A 12,491-nucleotide genomic window follows, 5' to 3' on the forward strand; every position below is an offset into this window, starting at 1 on the left:
TCCCTTTGTCCATTAATTAATATTGTCCCATGTTAATTCTTTACGGAAAAATTAGTCACTTATTTTAGTTAACATTTTATACAAGGACGAATTTATCTACTTGCTTAATATAACTCTTCATAAAGTAAAAAAATAAAAAATGAAAATGAGCTACTCCGTAATATATAAGGGACCGAAAAGGCGAAAACAGAGGAGTTGCCAAGAGTGTGTTTTTGAAGGGTACAAAAAGTCAAAAACTTTTATAAGTAATGAACCTGTTGATGGAATGAAGTCTATTATGCTACATTTTGGTGTCAATTATGATATTCATGAATAAAGGTGAAAGCTAATTTATAGGTATCTATAATTCAAATGTCGTACAGTAATTAAAACTCCTAATAGTAGTATTACTTGTAAGTTGTAACGGTATAATGCAATAACTTGAAGTATGTCTTTAATTTATTGTCAAAAAAAAGTAACAATACATCAAGCATTATATGTAAGCAGGTATATCTGTATGATTTAATTGCACTTGATAGTACTGTAAATAATGAGTAATAATCTACAGTTTTTGAAAGTTAATTTACTTTGACCTTTTGAATATTTATGAGCGCCCTAGTAGTAGTACAGTATTACTTGTCTCCATATGCATTATTTTGAACTAACACCTTTTAATTGTATAATTTCTTTTTAAAATTACCCGAAAAAACAAAACAATTGAGGCAACATTATAACATACAAGTAGATTCTTTTTCTTTTAAATTTTTTTAATTAGTGATCACTAATTCACCTACTAGACATTTTAATATTTTATGTAATGTTATATAGTCACAATTAGAGGTGCGTCGTTTGGTTGAATTGGGTTTATTTGGGTGAGGAAGCTTTTCATAAGGATTTAGGTTGGGCTAATATGAGTCGGGGCATATTATGATGATAGAAACTTATTACGAATCGCGTATAAATATGATTAGTTAACTTGTTGGGTTTTGAAAACATATAATTAGGCTATACAGTATGTAATTTTGAATTGGATCAAATCAAATTTACAACATTTAGATTTGAATTATGATTCAATGATCAGATAAATTTTAACACATTAATTTTAAACACATTATTGATCTAGATCCTATCATTTTATATTAGGTCAAGTTTAATGGTCTAGTCACAAGTTTATAAATTAAAGTAGAGAGTAGGTAGCAAGACCAGCAACCTTAATAGAAAGATACAAACTTTTTTTGAAGAGTATAAGAAATAATTGTATTCTTTTCATGACTGATTTGCTTTTCGAGGGAAAGTAAGTAATAGAGATCAATGGCATTACGGCAATGCAACACAAAATGCGAAGTGTGGATACATACAAAATTGATTAAATTACAACTTGTGATTAATAAACAAACTAATAAAAGATAAAAATCACACTAATATTAGGACTAGTATACGAAAGAAAAGGAAAAAATTGACCCATATATAATGTAGTATAAGTCATACTTAAATACTTGTACAAAATACTCGTACTTTGTAACGTTTACATGGATAATTATAATTATTCATTATTAGGGAGCTCTAATATTCTCGTTATGATCGTCTGATCCACCATATTATCTAGAGGCAAGCACGAACTTCCAGCTAACTTCTGCTGTAAAATTAAAATAACATGAAATTCTGAACATATGTATTATCCCAATAATAAATACACCCAATCAAATACAAAGAGGACATAGCAATTACTTCGTGCAAAGTTGGAGTAGTAAATAATTTTGGACCGTCAAACCTAGTCTAAATCAAATGTCATACACATGCATAGTTTAAAATTGTGTATAAATGATGAAACAAAATAAAGAGGAGTTATTATCTACTTTAATACAGCATTATTTCGTTCTCAATATTTGAAATGAAATGAAACATTAACGATAAACTAACATAAACACATTCATATGCATTTTTGAGTCATTCACATGCATAATTATTAGGTTTTGAAAAGTCAATTTGTGGTCAAATTTGTTAAAAAAGAAATTTGGGAAATATTTATATTATGAATTGATAAGAGAAGTGCAGAACTAAATATAAGAAAACAAAACAAAACGAAATCAATTTTGAAAAGATGGAAACCACTAGGGTGATGCCAGCTCACTTATGGTCCAGCTGGCATGTCCGTGTCAAAATTATAAGCTGAATTTAGAAATTTGTATTTGTTTCTTTCTTTTTCATGATGTCCAGCTACTTAATTAATTAGTAGTAAAAAGCTAATGTCAAAGTAATGCAGCTAAAGTAGAGTTACAAAGTGTAAATCTGTGTATGGTTTGAATAACTATAGATGTGTACAAATAATTAGAGGCTATTAAGGGTATGCTCGTCATTTTTGATTTTTCGTTATGTCTCTATTAACTTATAATTAGTTGCATGTGATCTTTATAAAAAGTTTGTTAAGTTAGTGTTTTGAGTTTTTAAGGATCAAATTGTACGAGATTCCTTTTGTATAAATTGAAAAGAAACAATAGAGAATGTCAAGTGTTGAAGTATATGCTTGTAATTGTATTAATGTACATAATATCTATCTTCGTATAGATAACAGTCATACATTTATATTAGGACAAATTTATTGCGTCGAGTAATAGTCAAGTCATCGATAGTAATTGAACATTCAAGGTTTAGATAAACTCTAATCTCTAAGACTACTAATCTACTATTGCGTGCTTGAATACATTTCAAGATGAATGTAAGCTACTAAAGTAAAAGGTGACGACTAGATTGCTTGCGTTGTCAATTTTATCTAGAGTATCAAATTTGCATGTACAGTTATGTTGTATGACAGCAAAGAGAATGTATACACACTTAAACTGTACTGTTTGTTACCTAGATACAAAAGTTTATCTGCCCTCACCCTGATTTTATGCCAAAGAAAAACAAAAAATTCGTTTACAATTGTAACAACTTTGCACCAAAATCAACTTTTGTGACCATAGAGGAGTTAGATGATGCAACATTTGTACTCAATGCCGTTATAGTAGGTTGCAATCACCTAATCTAGTTTTATATTGCCTTTATGATCTGAATTAATTATATTAATCCATAATCTTGTATAATTACAGTTTTGATTTATAGAGACAGATTGGTATATGCCGACATTTTTAAGGGTTAGCTATAATTGCGCATCAAATTTGTTGTACTTCGTACTGTGTAATTCTTCTAATTATTAATGTCTTATGGAGTATTATCATAGGGTTTATATACCACGACTTTACATATTGAAGTATTATGTTACTCGTACCTTATACTCAAATTTAATTATAGCCTTTATTAATGCGGAATACATCTAATTATTCTTATCAATTAAGTTAGAACACTTTGTTTTGTCTCATTTTAGTTTATTATTTTTTATTTTTTATTTTTTATTTATTTTATTTTTTTTAAAAAAGTATACATTACAATATGTGGTCTTTAATTTTCACAAAAACATACAAAAATATGAGATTTAATTTGTTAATTAGATCAATTCATTTCAATGTGTTTTTTAAAATGCATATACTCAAAAAGGTTAATTAGGGCTATGTTTAAGACAATACTATATTTCCTAAAATAGAAATAATTTGTGAATTCATGACAAATTCACATAAACTATATAACCACTTTTGACTCCTTATTCATAACCCTAAGAGTTATGTTTATCATTTTCCAACAAAAAACTATATAAAATTTTGAGGAATCAAGTAAGTATTCCATGTTAATTGTACTTGTAATATTTACTTAGTGAGGATAAGTATTTGAAATCTTCATTCAGATAATGTATTATGTGTACATAGGTGGCGTAATGACAAAGCCTAGTTTCTTCAACTAAACTAATTATTTGTCAACGAAAACAACATATTTGACTTCAATATTATGCTCGAGGATGAATTGAAGAAAAGCAATAATACTTGTTTCGGCAAAAAATGAGCTAACCGGGCCTTGGAGGGGTGTCTGAGAACCTCGAATTTGGGCCTTGAATGAACCTGCAAAATGAACCCCGAGCCCCGGGGGTTGAACCCGGGGCGGAGCCTCCGACGCCCAAGTTAGTTGCTAAACAATGCATATTTTGAGAGGAGTTTAGGGGAGAGAGTGGAGGAGTATGGTCATCTTAGATGATAAGAGTGACCTCTCTTTACCTTATGCCCTTTGAGGGGTATTTATATGAGTACATAAGTGGGTTTATGAGCCCTAAAATTACATATGTGGGCCGTTGAAGGCCATATTGATGTATTTGACTTATTTGGGGCCTTTTATACCTTTTTTATGCCCTTTGGGCTTATATGGGTAGAGTTACCCAAGACTAAAATGGGTATGACCATTTTAGTACCCAAACAATACTTATCGTTATAATGTTAGTTACGAGTAATTTCTTACTAAATTCGTAAATTGCGTCATCATACAAAGATAACAAAATTGTCAAAAATGTAGAGGCTTGGATATAATCTTTCTCATAAATGGGATTCACACTTTTAATTGTTTGCAAAGACTTGTACGACACTACATAATTAAATATGATAGCTATAGCCTTTTGTCAATATATTACAATATATATTAAATAATATAATATACTCGTAACTAGATAACAAACTACTTAGTAACTAAAAATCTAATATCATATCATATCACTAATAAATAAAGCTGATCTCGCAGTCAGGTCACGAGATAACGACACTTGACATTTCAGTTTTTCGCCAAGTGTCGAGCCACGTAGGCGACAAATAAATATTATTGCAACACATATGATGCTAAGTAAGCGATTTTTGTATAGATTTTTTAAGATAAAATTGTTGCATAAGTTTTATTATTGATAAAATTCTAATATTTCATATATACAAAATTAATCATCACTTTTAAAAAATATTCTATAACTCAATATTATTCCATTTATAATATATTTAATCACAAACTTTTATACGTAGCTGGTCAAACCGCGTCACCACTATTACAAGATCAGAGTTACTTCGTTAATGTTATAGGGGTTACTTGGTCAGTGTTATAGTGGTTACTCAATCAGTGTTATAGATAGGGGTTACTTAGTCAGTGTTAGAGGTTACTCAGTCAGTATTACAGGGGTTACTCGATCGATTTTATAGGGGTTACTTTATCATGCTAGATAGTGTGGTTAGTCGCATACAAAATGCATTATTATATAATTTATTTAAAAAAATATTAGAGAATCAGTAAAATAAGTTTTAACCAAAAATATTTTTAGTTTGATAAAATACTATCAGTTCAGTGAAAATATTTTAAGTTTAATAAGAATAATTTCAAGTCAATAATAACATAGATATCTATTATTTACAAACAAGACTACACAAAGTACACTCCATATGATATCGTATATCTAAATATCCTACATTATCATAACAAATAATTTGGTATTTAACATTCAAGTAAAATTGTCATCTTAAAATTTTATCAACTATCTAGACATCGCCTGGGCACAAAACTAGTATATATATATATATATAAATTTCTGACATTATGAGAGTTATATGTGTATGACTATAAGCTATGAGTGGTTCGTTGTACACTTGACTTTGTTAACTTTGATATGAACGTAGGTAGGAAGTCATTTTTGTACTATCCTACTTTATTCACGAGTCATTTTTTTTTAGCGAATAACTTTTCTTTTAAGATCAAATATTATTCTAATGTAAGTCTTATGACTTTTGAGTACTAAATTTTTTTAAAATAAACGGTTGAGATTATTTGTTTTTTTATATTAATTTTTAATTAGTAATTTTAATTTAAAATAATATTTTAATTATACTAAATATATTTTTATCTTTCAGAAATTATTTTTTTTTTAATATTTTCGAAATTCTAGAAAAAAAAATATATATATATAATAATTAAAAAATATTTTTTAATTAAAATTACTCATTAAAGATAAATCAAAAGTAAAATAATCTTAGCCGTCCATTTTAAAAAAATTGTGGTTGTCAAAAGTCATAAGACTATATTAGAATTTTCATACTCCATGCATGCAATTCTAGATAATAAATCACTTGATTGGATGGAGGAGTTTTAAATCTTAGCTAAAATCCTAAATTCATCGTTAAATTTCAGTAACTTTTAGAATGGTTTGGATTGCACTCCTTACTCCTTAGTTAATGAGAAGGAAAGTAAATCCACTAAAAGGTTCCATTATAAACCAATAAATAACAAGAGGAATAACTCCTAAACTTATAATTAATCAACTTTAATCCTTTTTTAACATGGGATAAAACTTCTACTCACATGCAAATTATTAAAAACGATCTTAACATTTTCAAATGTCTATAATACACAAATCTTCCTTTTTTTTTTTTGTTTTTTTTTTAATTTACTCTGTAGTTAAGAATATCATCAAAGATCGGATCATATTAATGAAATTGTAAATGTACAAACAATGAAACATTAACAAATTATACTGAATTGCTGATACAGACCTAGGCACATTTCCTTTTAACCTATACATGTCGCGGCTGACGTGCAATAATATTCCTTCAAAATGTAGATACCATAGCCAGTTAGCCTTGTCCGGCCTATGTTTTCAAAATATTGCAATGTTGGAGCCTACATTTTTGGCCCTTAGCTAGCTAATTAACTACATATATTTGGGCACTAAATTCAATTACTTTTTATAATTAACTCAATAGGACCCTAATAATTACAATGCCTTTTATTAATAGTAATAATTATAATTATTTATTTTTATTTATAATTAAACATCAAACAAATTGCAAAGATTCTTGTAAATTTTCTTCGAGAAAGCCCTAAGCTTTTGGCAAGAAAAAGATGTCCAAGTTGGTAGTAGGGCAGTTGTTTTCAACCAATGAAACTCAACGTCTTTATCTTTGACAAGTAGTACTAGTATAGTGTAGTATGAATTATTAAAATATAAATGAGGTTGAAATAAATATAAGATCAATTAGCCAATTAGGTATATGATATAGTATTTGATTAATACTTGTATGAGATATGGATCGGCCCCTCGTTGGACGCATATAGCAGGCAAGTAATAGCAAATGGAATAATCTGACTCAATTATTTATATGTTAATGAATCAAGGACCCTATCTTTCCATTTTTTGTCCCTAAGTTATTAATTTTGAGTGCTTTGTGGAATTTTTAGTGTATGTTACACTTCATTGAAAGGTTATGACAAACACGATTGAGAAATCGACACCCCCCCCCCCCCCCCTCTTAAAGGGTCCTATATGATGGCTGGTTAAGGAATGCACACTAATACATTTGGTATCGATTAAAAATATCTTTGACAATTGATTGATGTATGAACGGTACGTGTTATGGCTTAATAGGAAATAGAGTATTGACAAATTTTACAATTTACTTGTGCGTTCATGCTAGAAGTGAAGGGCAATTTCTTACAATAAGTAGAGTGAAAGTGATTTCTCAAGACTTAATGACAAGTTTCTTGATTTTGTTTTTTATATTATATTTATTTGCGTACAAGTTCAATGATTGATATCTCTAGTAATCAATAAATAGAAAATTATAAAAATTGCATATATGAAAAGCTACATTGAGACGATTCAAAAACAATCTCATGTGAATGTGTTTTGATCATAAATGCATAACCATATTGATGTTCATTGTACACGGCCTTTATGAGATTAATGAGTTTAGGCATCAAAAAAGAGAGGGAAAAAAAAAATGATTCTAAATACCCAAATAGGTCATACTGGATGTTGAATTTTGATGGGTAAGTTATGAAATAAACATGAACGAGGACGAAGGGTCTTGATTCTTGAATAGATATGGTCAAATATAAGTATGTAATGTAATTCCAATATCTTGGCCTGTCAACTATTGGGCTGAAATAAGGCCCAAAATAGGAATGGATGTCATTTTTGCTGTGTTCTGACTTCTAAAACATGTTTAGTAGACACTAGAAATATTTTCCATTATTTAAGGTTGTGTTTGCCTTGAAGGGGATTTCCAAATTTATAACTCATCAAATTGTATTTAAATTGCAATCATAAATCCACATGGATAAATTCTATATTTCTTATTGGGGATAATATCGACAACTCAATAAGTAGGAGAGATTACATACCAAAAGTGAAGGATAATGTAATTTTTTTAAAACAAAATTCTTATAAAGTAATTATTACATTTTTATTTTCTCTAATGTGGTTCATGCACAAATATTGACATGACAAACTCAAAAAGTGAAGACATTAATTGATTTTATGCTCAACCACCAATTGTCAATTCCATTTCCATTCATCAATTGACAATTATATGTTAATTGTACATAAAAAAAAAAAAAAAAAAAAAAATTGTCAGGAAAAACCTAATAAAAGACACTTTTTGTTAGGAAAAACCTTATAAAGCGTTTTTGGCTCAAAAAAACCTAATAAATTTTTTTTTTTGTTCAAGAAAACCAGACTCCCTATTCCGACGTTGACTGTACGTTTTCCGGCGTTGACCGTTACATGTGCCATGCACATGACCCTAAATTGACTATATTTACCCTCATTTGTTATTTACCCCTTTCCCTAATAACTTTTCTACCCAAATTAAATTCCCCCCTTTTTTATTCACTGTCTTCATCTCTCTCCATTGAAGAACGTCTCGTCCGTCATTGTCTCTCTCTCTTCATTAGTTGTAGGCTGCCATCTCTGAAGAAAATTGCACCTGCGATTACAGAGCTTTGAATGTTCATGCTCCCCAAACAGTAAGTTTCAATTAATTATTTAATGGGTCCTGTTTTGGTTATTTTTGGGTTTAAATTTTGTATACCCTCGTCAACCCACTCAAATTTTTCACATCCCCTGTGCCTTGTTTCAGGATTGTAAAACTTGCAAGCCATGAACTTTCTTCCTGGATTCTCATGAGTCCATGAAGTCCTCATGGCAAGAGGAAACCCACAATCGCATCTCTTACCCTTCACTACAACCATTATGCTGCAAATTTGAGAAAAAAAAAACGAAAAAACGAAATTAGGGGGAAACCCTAAATTTATCGTGAAAAAATTCAAACGCAGTACCACATCCACAATTAAACTAAGAATTGCAAAATTAATTGATTTTTGGAGCAAAAATTTCAAGAACTAACCTTGCTGCTCAGACGTTCTTCAATTGAGATAAGCGCTGCTCTTCAATGGAGACGTTCTTCAATGGAGAGAGATGAAGACAGTGAATAAAAAGGGGGGGAATTTAATTTGGGTAGAAAAGTTATTAGGGAAAGGGGTAAATAACAAATGAGGGTAAAATAGACAATTTAGGGTCATGTGCATGGCACATGTATCAGTCAACGCCGGAAAACATTCAGTCGACGTCAGAATAGGGAGTCTGGTTTTCTTGAACAAAAAAAAAAAAATTTATTAGGCTTTTTTGAGCCAAAAACGCTTTATTAGGTTTTTCCTGACAAAAAGTGTCTTTTATTAGGTTTTTTCTGACAAATTTTCCTAAAAAAAATAAAAAAAAAGGAAAAAAAACGAACTTCAAATTTTCAAGAGCCTTCATATTTTGTTTGATAAGCGGCTATAAACTAACTAAATAATATTAAATTCGTAGATATACTTAATCGTATTAGTTATTACCACATATAAAACATGTCGTTAAATAAACGTTAAGGATATCTTGATCCAGATAAAAAAATGTACAACCCTAGGCTAGTTGTCAGATGGGACTAATCCTTATAATGGACCCAAAGCCATTTCCACAGCATGTTACAACATTAAACATGATAGGGCAGACAATAGGCAGGAAGGTGGAAGCATGTGAGAATGTAAGACACAACCAACACAAAGCAAGCTAAGATACAACATTTATTACGACAATGATACTCCTGCTATTTCTCTTCACTCAACTTTGAAGGAGATCTGCTATTCATACCGACTCATTTACGTCATTTTCTGTGACCTATAATGTTACAGGCCAGGGTACTAGCCTAGCGATTTCCGTCTTAGTTATAGCGTAGCAAATCCTTAACACTCAGCTCTGACATACATGATCTATCCTTCGTATATGTTTTTTGTTCTTCTATGTATAATGTCTATACTTGAAGGGGTGGTTATCTAGCATGTAGTCACACATTTTACATATACACTTTGTTGTTACATATTAGACACGTGTGTCTGAGGTTCAAATCTTATCAGGTGAGGGTGCTTGCTATTGGAGAAGGAGATTCTCTTACTTGCAATTATGCATGATGACCTGCAAATAATAGCTTAAAAATACAAAGTGATAGAGTATAAAACATATTCCTAGGCCTCAACCATCAAATTAAGCTTTTGGTTGAATTGATCCTTTAACATGGTATCACAGCTTTAGGTTTCAATCCTAGGATTTTTTATTTTTTTTTCTTTTCTTTGCTTCAGCTCAAATACACTGCCCTCTTTCTTCTTCCCTTCACTGGACGGTCTTTAGCCACCAACCATGACTAAAGATGGCGAACCCACTCCTCCCCCACCACCAGTGAACGAATTTCACCCGGCCCTCACGGTCAATAATATCAAGAATGCGATCCCTCCTACCCTAGACTATGAGAATGTTCAGTATTCCAATTGGGTCAAATTATTCGAGAATCATGTGTGTGCTTACAATGTTCTTGATCACATCGACCCAAAAACCACTAGACCCTCTGATATTTCTGATGCTCTTTGGACACGTTTAGATGCAATAGTGAAACAGTATTGGGCCTTGTATAGTTTTTCTTGGTGTAGAATTTTTTGGATATATTTAGGCAGTTGGGCCTAGGAGGGCTCTATAAATAATCATGACAAGACTTTTAAGATGACAGTACTTATTAAGATTTTACGGAGTATTTTAGAAAGTTAACAGCATCATTTTCTGCACTAGGTCGTACATTTGTCGATAATGAAGTCGTACATTTGGTCAATAATTGCATCATATTCTGCACCTGACACTTGTACACCAAAAAAGTACAGTACGTTTCAGCAAGCTACACGTACTCCCCATCTCTCTGCTGGCTATAGAATACAAATGATTTAGTACAACAACAAACTTTTATTTACTCTGTATTTGATTTACAAAAGTTATTCAGAGAAATTCAAAGGTATGTACTTTTTAAGAGTTACAAAGTATTTAAGTATTCCGTGGAAAACAAAGTGAAAAAAAATAAAAATAAAAAAATAAAATGACAGCATATGATTCTAGTAGGGGTGACAATTATAACTTCATACAAAGTAAATTTATTAGGATACTTTGTATCTAAACAATTGAATTTGTTGCACTTCAGATGACACTTTCAGGGATGCTTTTAATATTCACAAAACGATCGAGTGACTCACATTTTATACCCAACATTATTATATCAACTTGGGACCCTAATTTATCTACAACTTTTGTTTTTTTATATACTTTTTGTGTACAGTAAGGTAATAAAAGAGTTTACCTCCCGATTCAAGGTGATCCTGGGATCGATTCTCATCACTCGCCCTCTCTCCAAACAAAAAAAAAAAAATTAAAAAAAAAAAAAAAGGTAATAAAAGAAAAACAATAAGGAATCAACCCCTTGAACAACTCCAATGCGAAACACCCAACCATCCAATTAAGCTAAGGATTGATGTCGAAGCTCTATATGCAAGCCAAACACCGCGAATTTGCAATATCATAGGTGCACGAGAGGAACATCCGATACGTAAGAAAGGCCCTCGAAATCTCGTTCACCACTCTTAATCATAATTTGTAACCCACAAACCCTGGCACATACTATAATAGCTTTAACATAATTTTCCTCCAAGGTCTCTATACTATATTTCGAGGTCGAACTCGTGTCATTAAGCCTATGATCTCCTATGTAGAACTGTAAGAAGGATAAAGAAGGAGTACTTTCGCGGCTATACATAGCATTGAAGATTGGATATAACGGATTCGAGTAGCGAGGGAGGCATTGAAGGAAGTTGTCGATGGCCGAATTCGAGGCGCTTACATGAGTAGAAGTAATCAAGAACAAGGCAAGAATTGTTGTAAGGAGATAAAAACGAGTATAGGAAGAGCTTAAGAAGTTCATAGTATTAAGTGGTTTGGAGTATTACAAGGGTGAGTGGATGTTTTATAGTGGTATAAAAGATAAGGTTTGGTGCTCTTTTTTGTAGTTAGTCGTAGAAAAAAGACTAAGGCTCCGTTTGGTAGGGCGTAAAACATTTTCACTGAAAAGTGTTTTCCCATTTTACATTGTTTGGTTTAGTGTAAAACATTAAAATGTAAAACTTGAGGTGGAAAATCATTTTCCACCCTATTGAAAACATTTTCCCCCCAATTTAGAAGGAAAACATTTTCCATCACAAGTGGAGGGAAAACATTTTCCCTCACAATTGAATTTTCACTTCAACCAAACAATGGAAAATGCTTAAGATGGAAAATCATTTTCCATTCAACCAAACAATGGAAAACTTTTTTAAAAATGAGTTTTCCATTGTAAAATGATTTTTATGGAAAGTCATTTTACATTGAAAATGTTTTACGCCCTACCAAACGGACCCTAAGTGTGGTAGGTTGGTGAAGAAAAAGGTTCAAAGTAGGTGAT

The sequence above is a fragment of the Chenopodium quinoa genome, unplaced genomic scaffold (assembly GCF_001683475.1).
Source record: "Chenopodium quinoa cultivar QQ74 unplaced genomic scaffold, ASM168347v1, whole genome shotgun sequence".
Lineage (NCBI taxonomy): Eukaryota > Viridiplantae > Streptophyta > Magnoliopsida > Caryophyllales > Amaranthaceae > Chenopodium > Chenopodium quinoa.